This window comes from Pinus tabuliformis, chromosome J (assembly GCF_031772625.1).
Source record: "Pinus tabuliformis cultivar Carrire ecotype Pingquan chromosome J, CPIR1, whole genome shotgun sequence".
Taxonomy (NCBI): Eukaryota; Viridiplantae; Streptophyta; class Pinopsida; order Pinales; family Pinaceae; genus Pinus; species Pinus tabuliformis.
The window spans coordinates 86,141,579-86,155,185 of record NC_142295.1 but is presented as its reverse complement, the minus strand read 5'-3'; the positions used below and the strand labels follow the sequence as shown (position 1 = coordinate 86,155,185).

General features: G+C 40.1%; 1 pseudogene across 1 annotated transcript in view; it reads left to right on the top strand.

The window, feature by feature from the left end:
- The first annotated feature begins 2,275 nt into the window (after nucleotides 1-2,275).
- LOC149225637 (putative galacturonosyltransferase-like 10) overlaps nucleotides 2,276-13,607 on the top strand; it is a 93,027-nt pseudogene continuing 81,695 nt past the window's right edge. The window contains exon 1 of the transcript XR_016247683.1: nucleotides 2,276-2,608. The product of XR_016247683.1 is annotated as a putative galacturonosyltransferase-like 10 (transcript). The remainder of the gene's footprint in view (nucleotides 2,609-13,607) is intronic.

The following is a 13,607-nucleotide window of genomic DNA, read 5'->3' as shown; positions in this document are numbered from 1 at the left end:
TCAAAAATCTTATCAGAGAACCATATCCACATCTTTCAAATGTAGAACCTAGAGAGACAACAGGGACAAGGAGCCATCCACAAATCACAGAGTCTTCCATAAACACACAAAGCCATAAATAAAAGCAGCTTGACAGACCAAAATTGACTGCAAAAAAACATGTTAGCTTGCCATCTCTAGTCATGGTCTGAAGAGGAGATTGTCGTCGGTGCCTAAGCACTAGAACCCATGGATTCGTGAGCTCACCAGAAGCAAAGTCACTTACAAGAAAGCCCTCTACATGAGCTAAGCGATAATCCATATTTCCCAAGCAAACCCTTTGATTATGGAGCATGTGTTTAATGTCCTTTAGAGAAGAGAAGACATTGTAATTTTCCACTTGTTTGTCTTTGCCGACCAACCACAACAAGGTTAAAATTTGTTGATGTGAAGCAAGAGAATTCAAGAAATGTAGCTTCCTGCTCTTGGATTTGTCAGGATCAAGAATCCATTTCGCATCTTTGCTAATCAATTTAGAATCTAAATGATATGGGTGAACTCCTCTATCTTGAATTTCCAACACTTGAATTTATTTCCTCACCTTTGGAGGTACTGTATCAAAGAGAGTATCCATTGAATCATCTACAAAAGAACGAACTCTCTTCCTCCCCAAAGTAGAATTGCTTACGCCATCTTGCCTACTACACATTCTCTGCCTAGAGGCATTAACACTGCAAAGAGAAAACACTTGGGACAACTTCTGAAAGACCCATGCCCTATAAAATAATAAGGAGTAGACCCACCACCTTTTTCACCAGACCTAAAGACCACTAAATCATCACCCAATCGCCAAACTAAAGGTTCCAAATCCAACAAATTATCAAATTCCCCAAAACCCAGAACCACGACACACATGACTCTATAATGCTCTGGAAGAAGGTGAGACTTACCGATGAATTGATAAGGCACAAAGATACAGATACAAAGCACTATTAGCGTAGTGCCGCTGACTAGCAAAAGGCCCAAAAAATTTCGACAGAAACTCAACATAAAAATCTCTCTCTTAACATACGCTTTATAATTCTGGATCTAATAACAATTGGGACTCAGAGACGCCCAATTACCATTAAACACTCCTAGGAACATGAAAATTGACCACGACAGAACAAACAAACACACATGTCAAACTAACCAATTAAACCATTGACTAAAGACCTGAGAGTGGGAAATGATATAAGCAAAAGGCAATAATTTTCTCACCAGCACAATAAAAACACTGAGGCCGCACCTAAGAAAGTAAATACCAGCGCTGATGCAATACTTCAACATCGTTTCTTTATTCAAGGAAAAATCACAAACTATGAAAGCGATTGCAAACCAACAACTAGAGGTCGAGGGTCTGCCCTCACCTCCACTTACACTTACCTCTTCAAACTCCAAAATTAACTTAGTAAATGCCATTTAAAGAAGATGCCTCCACTTGTAACCTTGCATGCTTTCACAAGCTATTACTTACAATGGCCTACGTATCATAAATGTATCGGTAAACTTGGGAGGAAGAGGGCACAACTTCCTACAAACCCATCACATCATTAATAACACCCCCATCGAGGATGCTAACACTTCACATTATCCGAATTAAACTCAATTAATAAAATCCCAAACTTAATAAACTAAAGATAAGAAAATTAATCCCAAAAATATATAATGCAAATGCATAAGATAAGGACATTGTCTAACGAAAGGCCACAATTTCACTTGGATGGCGAAATTCTTGCAAGAATATGGTGAGATTTTTTTTAAGAAATCCAATTGTGAAAGTGTTTGAATTGTTTTTGTTTTAAATGGTGGAAATGGATTCAACATAACTTATGGAGCACCCAAAATCTTGAAGCTTGACAACTATAACTCAAATTTCCAAAAAATTCATTTTTTTTTTCTTAAATTCCTACCAAAAATTTCCATTGTTTAAAAGCCTTTGTTACACTAAGGAAAAACTTGAATTTGAAAGACATACATTTTGTTAACACCTCATCTTTTTGGACAGAACAAAATTTTAATTATTTTCTTTTGTTAACACCTCATCTTTTTGGACAGAACAAAATTTTAATTATTTTCTTTATTAAATTTCTTTAGAAAAACATATAAAATCTCAAGTTGACAATGCGACAAACAAAAAAATGACATATAGATGATGCTCGTAAGCCTCCACACAAAACGGACAAACGTTGACTATGTTAAATGGATTTAAAAAATAAAAATAAAAATTCAAAGTCAACTGACATTTTCATTTATTTGTGAAATTCTTTGCAGGATTTGAACCATCCCTGCTTTCTTCGCTCCAGAAAGCCTGAAAACTTTCACTATGTCAGAATTCAATGCCCATTTGAGCGCAAGAGGAGCCTCAAGGCGGAGCTCTGCAACATCTTCAACGTCAGGGAGACATTCTGCACCAGCGCCTCTGCATATTGATATAGATGACCCTCCAGAGCCATGGCGATTTGCACCGTTTATAGCCCTCCTGTTAATGATTTTTTTCCTTTTCTTACAGTTTATGCCTGCAACACATTATCGAGATCCTTTTGACTCCAAACGCGTATGGAAATCCTTTAGTCCGGACCTTACAGCGGTAAGTTTTTCTGTATTTTGGGTAGAAATTTTAAATTTGCAGAGGTGAAACACAAATTTCTTTTTTTCTTTGTGGGGGTGGGAGGCATGGTTGCTGGAAATGGTTTAATATCTATTTAGTTTCGAGCTCCGAAACCTGAAAATATCATAATCTCATATTGATAATATAATAGGCACACTTTGCTTTGCGGTATCGGATGAGGTCATTTCAATCAGGAGTTATTATTATTAGGTCATTTCAATCAGGAGTTTTTTTTTTTTTTTAAATGGGAGGGGTTACTTCCCTACAGAAGTATTATGGTTTTTTTTACATATATTAGTACAATTGAGTGTCAGAACATGCTGAAAGCGGTCACATCAAAACAAATATCAAATTCCGGCATCGGGGTCTCCATGGAGCATAATATGCTGCAGTATTTTTATTAAAATGGGAGGGGCTAGTTCCTTACAGAATCATTATGAACCATTTTTTACATATATTAGTACAATTGCGTGTCAGAACATGCTGACAGCGATCACATCAAAAAAATATCAAATTCAAAAAAATATCAAATTCCGACATTGAAGTCTCCCTGGAGCATAACATCAAAAAAAATATCAAATTCCGACATTGAAATCTCCATGGAGCATAATATGCTGCAGCCGCAGCTCTGCAGGACTCAATCGCAGTCAAGGGCATGCACACGAACCGCCCGGACCGTCGCATCATGAGCTCAAGCGCAATAATAATAATAGTCTTTGCAATGCAAGCAGAGGAAATTTTCTCTGCAAACAAAAATATGCTTACACATGCTATTCAGCACTGTTAATTATAAATTTATGAAGAAGAAACGGACAAACACATGCTATTGAGCATGTCAATTTTAAAGTTACGAAGAAAAAATGGACATTGCTGGTAAAAAGTTACAAGGCATGCTTTATCGTGTATACGTATTAATGGACCATAAGTTTTAGTTGAATATATGTACTGTTTTCAATATAGAACAATTAAGAATTAAGAATTAAGAAAAAAAAGAAAAGAAAACAATTTCTATTCGAAGTGAGAGTGAAATGAGCTGCACCAGTTTGGAAGCAAAAGCATGGTCTAGTAACCCTAGATCTCTTCAATCGCAAATATTTCCTCTCCAGAAAAGACGGCTGATATATATCTAACAAACATATCTGTGAACAGTCCATTTACAGTTCCATATTTTCAATCCCATAAATACATCATAAACCCACCAAAAGGCAAAAAGGAGCTATCCCAACAGTTTCAACAATGACCTATCGTTCTAAATCAAACTACACGTTGAAAACCCAGCATCTACAGAAAAATAAAGAGAACATAAGCAAGTTATCACATTCAGATGGAGATCAGAGCAGTGACAGAGACTATATCTATAATTCTTTCACAGCCATGGACCCTTCCGTAGTCTGTTGACCTTCCTTTGAGATTTTGTCTGCTTTCTCATTCAATTTCCTGGAGACATCAGTAAAATAAATTCTATCAGAAGAGGAAGCTACCTCCTGTAACCGGTCTCCAACAGGTCTGAACAGAACATTATGTAATTGAGCACTATTATTCATCTAGTTGATGACAAGGGAGGAGTCACCAAAAATCTGTATAGGTCTTTACACTCCTAGCCAGTACACCCTGAAGCAATAATCTCAGAGCCTGAAATTCGGCATAGTTATTGGACTCAGGCCCAAGGCCTGCTTTAAACTTCACATGTTGAGAGTCATGAAGAAACATAACTCCTCCAGCCACTGCTAAATTCAGGTGGACCCTACCTATCTCTGTCAAAAAATTCCTGAGGAATGTTTCACTTGAAGGTTTCGCCCTAGTGTGTGTGAACACTTGAAAAGCGGGAATATATTTGTCTTCGAAGATTTCAGAGTTCCGAGCCAGCCATATTCCCCAGATTGTTAGGCATGGTAAACCTCTGAGTTCTTTCAATTCCTTTTTATTCAACCACTGCTTCAAACTTTCCTCCACTGTCTCACCATTCCATGTATTTGAAATACCAGTGATCTGTTCTGATACTTTTAAGGTCTGCTGAGCACAAGGACATTTTAACCAACTGAGATATATTTTCTTCCTCCCTTCTACATAGCATACATATCTTTGGACCCTGTCTACACCTTTTCTAGATAACTTCCCATGTCAATGCCTTATTTCTCAAAACTAGCCATAATAATTTTCAAGTCTTGTCAGGTGCTTTTGATTTCCAGATCTGTTTCCTGTTGATGTGAGTAGCAAAATGACCAAAGTACCTTTTGAATGGAAGCCCACCTTCGTCTATGTGCTCATGCAGGATGGGTGAGAAACAAATGGCTGATGCAAGTGGCAGAGATATACCACATATTTATCAGCTAGTGATGGCTGTCAGGGGCTGCTGGCTATGTGGCTGACCGGCTGGCTGGCAAGAATAGGAGAAAAGTTTTCTCCTATAGGGTTACCCATTTTGGTGGGTAACACAACCAATATTTTGGTTGCATCTTCCAATCCTCCTTTGTAAAAAATAGCTCTTCCATCGTGTTTTTTGGCGGTTTTCTCCTTGTGGATGGGATTTCATAGAGTCCTTTTGTATATGGCTGCTATTAGTATAGCATTATATCATTTCCCATTCTTTCTTTCACCTTTGCAAGTCTCTACAAAATGCTTTGGGGTTCTTTCTTCCTATTACGAGCAATAGAATTATATCATTGCGTGGTCTTACTTTCACCTTTGCAAGTCTCTACGGAATACTTTGGGGTTCTTTGTTGCCATAATGAGCAACTCATTCACTCTAATCTTCACAAACTTCAGTTTTTCGTATTTAACTAATCATTTGTACAAGGAGAGGTTCTTATTGTTTTTAATTTTTCCTGTATGCTTCTTTTACCTCACTTTGTGTCAAACGAAAGGTTTATCGGAAAGTTGTTGTAGACTTTCGTATGTCCTCGCCCCTTCATTCACTACATCAACTCCCTACAACTTTTGTGTTTGCTTCTTGTTGCTCCCATAAAGTCAAAGTTAAAGATTAACTTTCCAATTTCCATTTTGATTTTCTTTGAATTTTCGCTATTGCTAATCTCTGTCTCTTTAATCATGCTATTGATGTTTTGGTGTTCCTTTAAGGCATTGAAGTTTTATGTAAAGTGGGTTATGATTTGACATAGTGTTGATAATATCGCCGAAATATCGGCGATATTCTGAAATATCGTGATATTTTCGGCAAGCTGAAATATCGCCGAGAAAATATCGCGATATTTCCTTGCCTGAAAATATTGCGATATTTTTGAAATATCGCTGATATTTCGGCAAAATATCATGCGACGACCCAAAAAATCGCCGGGCAGGCTAGGCTGCAGCTAGAAAAAGCGATTTTGGTAATTTCATTTGCTCATTTTGGTTTCTGAGTCTTGGAGAAGGAAGGGGAAGAGCTTTGTGGTGTTTGTCAAGGAGGGATTGAGGATCAAACAGGCATTATCACCATCAACTAATAATTTTTTGTGGATCAAAGATTGAAGAATAGTGAAACAAACTTCATTTCTTCCATTAACAGGTATGTTCTTAAAAACCCCTATGTTATTGAATTTTTCATAGATTTAGGGTTATGCTTGCTTTCCTCTTTGCCTTTTGTTTTTTCTATTTGCTATGATTTTCATGCCCATGAGCCATTGTAGGGGTTTTCTCCATATTTGGACAACAAGCTTCATTTCTTTTTTTAACTTTCTTATGCACCCTCTTATTGCCATTTTTCATTCACATTGCAAATAATGTAGTAAAACAATATTTTTTAAAATGGGGTGGTTATTACTTATTATTTTTTGTGTATGGGTGTTTAATGCCAAATTTTTGTTTTTTTGGTGCCCTAGTTTTGAATTAGTTCACTACAAATATGCCAAAAGCCTTGGATCCATTTTCGGAGTATGGGGAGTCTGATGATGGGACAAATCAGGCATGTCTATCATGCAAATTGTGTGGGACCAAGATGATAGGAGGGGTTACACGATTGAAATAACATCTAGCTAGACTCCCTAGACATGATGTTGGGCTTTGTACGGTTTGAAAAATTTCAACCCCCACTCCGGTTATCAGTTTTCCTTATCACTCCATGCATTTAGTTTTAATCCAAGCATGATAAAAATTCTAAAATCTGGAAATGACAATATTTTCTGTAAACACAAATTTAGAGATTTTACAACTGCTGAAATTGCAGAAATAAAACACAGCAAAATTATGGCAGCCACACAAAAAATAACACAGTGATTTTTGGTCAATGTGACCCTGGAAAAACCCCCCTACAACTCTTGGGGAAAACCAGTTTGAGAGCTCTTCTTTATTTTTGAAAATGCTTTTATAGAGAAACTGAAATACACAGTAAAAATTCCAGTGACCACAAATTACAACTTATCTCGATTTCTGTGCTTGAACTCCACCTCGAAAATCCTGCCAATCAGCAAACTGCCAAAACAATTTTTTTCCATCAATAAAACAACATTAAATGTTGTATGGTCTGCCTCGAAAATTGTGCATAGAACCTGCTGTATGGACTGTATGGATCGTACGAATTTCAGCAGTATGTTTGCCTCGAAAATCGTGCCAAAACTTGCCTCAAAATTTGTGCCCTTGCTGCTATCCCTCTTCCTTGATTTTTGTGCCTTTCTCTTGCTGTACAGTTTTGCCTTGGGATGCGTGCCAATAAATGCTGCTGCCCAAATTTGCTGAAATGTCTTCTTGCTGCTCTCCTTCACTTCCTCATTGCTCATAAATTTTCTCCTTGCTCTCTCTTCTCTTTCTCTCAAATGCTCATGAAAAAATGAATTGATCTTTTTCTCTTTTCTCCTTTTACTCTCTAAATGACTTTTTGGGTTACCCTAAGATCTAATGGGTGAGATTCATTTAGATGTAGGGATGAGAATAAATGTGCATTTAATTCTCACTTTCTATTTTTTAACTCACCCACTTAAATAAAGACCCACTTAGCCTTTTATTTCCATAGTCACTTTTTCACTTTCTAATTCTTCATTGACTTTAATAAAGTCACCTTTAAATTAGAATGTAACTTTACCACTTATAAAGTCACTTTTAAATTAAATTGACTTTACCACTTATAAAGTCACTTTAGGAGAAAAGTACAAATAAATTTGGACAATTTTCCCTAGGCCAAAGATCGAAGCCTGAGGGAACTACTTGTCCTCTGGTACCCAAATTTTAACACGGTTTCTAGTGCGGAGCTTATACAAAAAGCTCTTGAAGCAATCAATGAAAAAGACAGAAAGAAGGAAGAGGCAGAAAGAAACAAGGCTGAACGTGCAGGGAGATCTTTTGGGATATCTTCTTCTGATTTTGAGGCTGAGGGTAGTGGGAGGGGCTCCACAGCATCACCTGCTAGTGCTAATGTTACTGGGAGTGGGAAGTCATCATTTTGTTCCACGAACAAAGCATGGAGCACAACCTTCCATAAATCAGCTGCTAAAAAAAGGGAGAAGCAAGAAGCAGATAGAATTATGGGGAGGTGTCTTTTTTTGGAGTGACTTACCTCTCAGCATCATTAAAACCAATCCATTTTGGCAGTGAATGTGTGATGCTATCGCTGTTGTGGGCCCAGGTTACAAAAGTGTTACATATGAGGAGTTGTGGGGGCCAATCCTTCAAGCAGAAAAGCAGGACATCAACTCTAGATTGGCAGAGTTGAAACAAACATGGGTAGTCTCTGGATGCACAGTGATGTCTGATAGTTGGACAGATAGGAAGGGTAGGACCCTTCTAAATTTCTTGGTACATTGTCTTAACGGTACCATGTTTGTTAAATCAGTGGATGCATCAACACATATAAAAGATGCAACAATGATATGTGAGTTGTTAGATGGGTTCATTCGGGAGATTGGTGTGCAGAATGTGGTGCAAGTCATAACAGATAATGCAACTAATTATGTATCTGCTGACATGATGCTTATGAAGAGGCACTGCACATTGTTTTGGACTCCGTGTGCAGCACATTGTATTGATTTGTTGCTTAAGTATATGGGGAAACTCTCCTTCATCAAGGAGGTGATTGATATGCCTAGGAATGCCCACAAGTTTATATATAACTATGCTTTTGTTCTTAGCCTCATGAGGACATACACTAGAAACAAGGAGTTGCAGCATCCTACAATCACACATTTTGCCACCAACTTTATTACTCTTCAGTCTTTGCTTCGATGCCAGTTTGAGTTGAAGCAAATGTTTATTTCTGATGAGTGGCGTGATTGTAGATACAACAAGAGATAGGACGGGAGGGCCATTGTACAAATGGTGTACACTGACACATTTTGGCAGGGAGTAGAAGAAGTGTGCTCAGTTAGGGAACCTATCGTAAAGGTTCTAAGATTGGTAGATGGGGACAAGCCTGCAATGGCTTATTTGTATGAGGCCATGGATAGGGCCAAGGAGGCCATTCGTTCTTATTATGCAGACATATGATAGACATATGATGTTATGGGATGTGATTGATAGTCAGTGGACAGGGATGCTTCATTGACCCATTCATGCAGCAACACTCTTCCTCAACCCTGCATTTTCATACAAATGCGCCTTTGATTTTGATGGCGAGGTGATGGAAGGGTTCCATTCTTGTATTCAGAGGATGGTACCTAATCCTGAGCTTCGTAGCAAAATCAATCGCGAGATACAGTTTTATCGGGATTGTGTTGGCCTATTTGGCTTTGATGATGCTATTAGGGAAATGACCCTCTTCATGCTGCGTAAGTGACAAGTCATCACTCATTAGAATATTCAATTTAGAATTTCAATTTACTTATTTATAATTGTAGATTTTTAAAATTCAATTATGTAACTTTCATTTGAAAGTTTAATTATGTTTTAGGTTTTTGACTTTTTTATTTCTTTATTTTGTTGTAGATATTTGGTGGCGAAGCTATGGTGCAAGGGCACCAAATTTGCAAAAATTGGTCATAAGAATCCTGAGTCAAACATGTAGCTCTTCAGGGTGTGAGCACAATTGGAGTGTATTTGAGAAAATACACTCAAAAAGCGCAACAGGTATAAATTTGAGCTTCAGCCTTTAGTTAAGCAATTACATTTATTGTAATTTTAATTTATGACCCCCAAGTGTCAAGACTCATTAGTTTTTTTGACACTCTTACAGGTTGGAGTTCTCATGCCTCAATGATTTAGTGTATGTGCATTACAATATCTGACTTCGAGTGAAGCAAATAGAAACACCAATGGATCCAGATGTCATTTCCTTAGATAATATTCATGTTTTGTCTCGGTGGAGGGTGGAGTTTGAGGTGCCCATCTTGGAGGAGTCACTTGCATGGTTAGAGCCAGAGGAACCATTAGAACAGGGGCAACAAGAGGAGGAGGACTCGGGGGAGGAGCAGCACGAGGAGGAGGAGTAGGAGGAGGAGAGCACATCAACACCATCTGCTATAGATATAGGAGAGCACAACTCCATACCCAACAATCATTATTTGACATTAGGTGTAGGGGCAGGGCCTTCTACTGCTAGGGGCAGGCCTGGAAAACAACCCATCATGTTTTCCCGTAAAAGGGGGAGAGGGCACTGATTTCAGATAGATAGCTGCTAGTTTTATTTGTTTTGCTACATATAACTCATGATGATGAGATACTTTTATATATGTGATGTTATTTTGTATTGGTTCTCCACATTTGAGTCCTTGATTGGACAATTATCAGGGATCAGTAGGATTTTGTATCGCCTTTGATGTATCATTTTTATTTTACATCCACTACATCATATATATTAGTGCTTTCTTCATATTTATGTGCCAATGTGTTTATTTCATGTTATTGCTTTATATCTTTAAAAAATCTGAAAAAAATGAATATATTATGCATTTTTTATGTTTGCCGATATTCGCCGATATTTTGCTGATATTTTCGCCGATATTGCGGATAAGATGTTTTCTGGACCCTAGCCGATATTTTGCCGATACCGATATTTTCAACATTGATTTGACATCAACTCCCCATGGCATTCTCGAATTGAGAATTTGAGTTTTTTTCAAAGTTGTTGGCTGAAATCATGATGTAGTCCACTATGTTGAAGTTTCTAAGTTTACTTAGTTAGAAACCCTTCATGCACTTTCTCTGATTTATTCCTACCTACTTGTTATTTTTCTTTAACAAGTTATTTACAAAGTAAATACTGAAAATAAATACCAGTGCATGCTCAACATATTACAGATCAGCAACTAAAAGAAACAAGAACAAACACACCACATGACACCATTATTTTTGGACCAATGTCCCCAGAAAAACCCAATTCGGGAAAACCGGTGCAACGATCTGAGGGTTTTCTTATTAAGCAATATCAGAGTACAATCTGGGTGCCGAAACTGGCCTACCCAACAGAGAATTTCCTTAGCAGCTATACCTCACAGTTTAAGAGAAATCTCCTGGCTGAAACCCAGGAAAACCCTTCCGGTAACTCCTTAGCACAAAACTGCTCCTGCAACCCCAGCGTCTGCCCAATCTGGACTGCTTTAGCCCCTGTCTCACGCTGGCCCTGTGTCAGCCTTTCTTGGCTTGCGTTAGCCCCAGGAGGCCCTGCATCAGCTCTAGGAGCCTCTGCGTTAGTTGCGCTGGCCCCTCCGGTGCTCTGTGCAGCACTTGGCTGCCTCTGCGTGGCCTTGCGTGAGCCCTTGGTGGCTCTGCATCACCCTCTTTGGCTGCTGCGCTGCTCTCCTAGCACAATCTCTACCTTCTTTGTTCCTTTGTACTCAATGCCCCTCAGCTGCTCTCCCGATCACTGATTCTATCTCTCTTAGCAAACCCCGCTCTAGAGAATAGAATGACTAATCATCTGGTGTACTCTCCAAGTGACCCTCAAGCCTCCTCTTATACTTTTTCTATTGACATCTCAACGGCCAAGATTAAGTCCCTAATCAACAGCTAAGATTAGATCTGGCTTGATCCATGTGTTTTAGACCACTCTAACACAGATTCATATTAATAAATATTAATATTTTATTTTCCCTAAGTTTAGATTTAGGGACTCCATTAAAAATATTAATTATTTTAATATCTCCTAATATGTTTAGAATCTGCTCAAACCCTTTCTGGGTATTGGAGATCTCATGTGCCCCAACCTCTCCACCAAATTTCGTGGCTAGAGCACATCCGATGCCACCCCAAATCAACACTCCCTTTTAGCGACCACTGTGCTCTAGCAATACTCCTCATTGAGTATTACTCTGATCGTCCGGCATCGGTACCTGCGCTGATGCTAGGCCTTTCTGCCCAACATCCTCTGCACTGCCGCATCCTATACTGCTGCCCATGGTTCTGCCACTTCCACTGCTGCATCTGTACGACAGCTCCCTCTGCATCCGTGCTGCTGTTGGTCCTTTCTCCCAGCGCTGCATCTGCACTGCACCTCCTCTCATCATGTTGCATCGTGCTACCACTGCTGCACTGCAACTCAGTTACTGAGAAGTAATTAACTGATCTCCCAACTGACCTCCCTGTTGGGCTAGAAACACCCATTGATGTTGAAGCTCCCTTTGTCGCTGACAAGTGCTCCCTCTCTGACCTCTACGCTGTTGCAACAACTCCTTGCATCTCGCACCGTTGCACACCTCTCTGTGCCTTCCTGCACTGGTGCAACACTCCTGTGCCTCTCGCACTGCTGTAGCCTGCTAGCTCTGTGCTATCTCGGGACTCCTGCATTGTAGCTCTCTCTGCTGCTCCATCCACATCCGTCTTTACCCACATCAGCCAGTCCTGCTACTCCTTGTCGGGGCTCCTGTAGCAAGGTCTAATCCAAGAGGCTGGGTACCTCGAGGATCCTGCCCCTTATCGCCTGTAGTCCGCCTGACTACAGCTCGATGTCTCCCCACTTCTTCTCACGTGGTGCGTGTGCACTCATGGCATAGTCATCGTCTGTCAAAACTTCCTTCTCTGCCCGTGCTGGCGCTGCTTTAGTCTTAGAAGACTCTCCCTTACTCTTCTTCCTTGGGCACTGGGTCGCATAATGACCCATCTCCCCACAATGGAAGCACTTGATCTTGGAGAGATCTTTCTTCTTCTGCTTCTCCTGCTTTCCCTCAGATGCTAGGGCCACATCCTCCTCCTCCTCCTTGACCTTGATCTCTTTGCTGCTGCTACCTGTCTTCGACTACCGTCTAATCTCTTCCTGGTGAAGAGCTGCCCACATCTCGTGCCAAGGTAGGAGAGTCCCTCTGCCCAGGATACTCTGGACAAACACTTTCCAATCTTCTGAGACAACATTCAGGGCTGTCCTTGCCATAAGTTCCTGATCCGGTGTCGCTCCTATAGTAGTCAACTGGTCTCGGATCTCATTTAGTCCTCCGAGGAAGGTGTCAATCGATTGACCCTTCTTCATCTGATACGACCTCATCTGGTTCTGGAGCAACATTTTTCTCTGCACAGAAGTATGCTGGTACAGGTTCTTGAGAGCCTCCCACATCTCAACTGCCGTTTCCTTCTCGGCTATATGTGGTACCACATGATCCTTGACCTCGTCAAGGATAATGCGCTTGGCCCTCGCCATCGCCTCTTCGTACTTGTCATTATCATTTGGGTCGACTGGGATAGCTATAACCTTTAAGGCGAAGTTCTTGGCACGATTCGTGTCAAGCACTGATAAGATTCTGGCCTTCTAGACTGCGAAGTTCGATGCTCCATCCAGTCTATCCTGGTCTCTTACCCCGTGTAGTGCCATGATGCTCCTCTACTTCCCTCCTGGAAGTTCTTTGTTCGACTCCTCTAAGTCTCTACTTCCTATCTGGAAGTTCTCTTTTGGACTCCCTCTGAGTCCTGATTTCCCTCCTGGAAATCCTTCTGCCGCTTGTCGAGATGCCCCCTACTCTGATCGTCTTGTGCAACTACACTGCTGATCTAGGTTCCTCGGCTAGAAACCCTTGGTAACAACTCCTCTGGCCTTGCTCTGTCAGGTACTGTTCTGACTATATTACCTCACCAGCTCCACTTTGCAATATTCCTGCAGCCTTCTAGACCCCAACAACTGCCTCTCTGTGAA